Consider the following 1,324-nt stretch of genomic DNA (forward strand, 5'->3'; position numbering starts at 1 on the left):
TGCATATGAAAAGAATTGTGAGTGCAAAAGAACTGGACTTGGAAGGCTCTCTTCTGTGCAGTCAGTGTGCAGGTTATGGATGTAGAAGTAGCCCACTTGTGGACTTTGGCTTCGAATGTAATGAATCCCACCAGATCACATGTAGAGTCACTGTTGGGGCAGTTGGTGATCCGAGGGAATTGGATCCACCACCTGCACGTAAGCCTCATAAGCATGGAAACATGGCAATGAAATCCAATGATTAGTTGAAGATTGAATTTTAAGTGACTGTCATTACCAGTAGTACTCTGTGCCATTTACGAATAACACTTACATGAAACAAAGGTTTCATGAGTGGTCATTGTGTCCTCATTTAACTTGTTATGCTTCTTTTTATTTAATACTGAAAATGTTTAATGGAAAGTAAACAATTCATATTTCATTTAAGTTTCAGCCTAGTTTAGAAGATAAAGTGTGAATGATAGAAGAAAAAACCAACCCCTACATAGCAAAACAATTACGCTTTTTAAAAAAAAATCCAAGTTCTTTAGCCAATTTGCTCCTGACCCTTAATATAAAAGATCTGTTTTTTCACTCTACAGCTTTTATTTGACAATTGTATTCCATAGAATCTACCACTTCACCAAAATAAGACATACAGAAAAAATCAGGTTGCGACATGGATTGGTGGGAAGGTTAATGAGAAACCATCACCGACTAGAAGCTTGTTAAATCCCCATAGTAGTCACCAGTCTAACCTTACGCACGAAATAGCACAGTTGAAACCCCTGATGCATACTGTTTAGTTGACTAAAGTGCCCCAGAACTAAAGGGAAACTAAGGATATGCTAAGAAACAAGGTTATCCATTGGATTAGGCCTCGAAGGGGCTGCTGTTCGATAATTAGAGAGGATATTGAGGAATGTGCCAGTTTCACATCTGCTGACTACCCAAGAAAAGACACCACAGAAGTAACATTTTTCTACAGTTATTAGGTCAAAGGCATTTATTCTGTGGAATTCAGAGCGCTTCCCCCACTAGGGGTGAATCTTGTCATAGGAGCACCCCCCACTCACATAGTAGATGTGACCATTCAAGAATTCAATCAGGTACCATGACAACTAATCAAGTAGTAGTAGAATGACCCTTAGCGTGCCCCGTGACCCGCTGAGGTCCCCAGTCGTTTGATTCCGGGAGCCTGTCTGTGACTCATGAGGTGCATGTACTTTTTTGGAATGTAGCTGGTTTGCTCAAAAACATGGTGGATAATTATTGGGGAAACATTATCAGACTGCACCAAATCATTTGCTTACAGGAGACCTGGGCAACAAGTAACTGTGGGCTT

Source organism: Ambystoma mexicanum, chromosome 3p (genome assembly GCF_040938575.1).
Source record: "Ambystoma mexicanum isolate Mex_15411 chromosome 3p, UKY_AmexF1_1, whole genome shotgun sequence".
Lineage (NCBI taxonomy): Eukaryota > Metazoa > Chordata > Amphibia > Caudata > Ambystomatidae > Ambystoma > Ambystoma mexicanum.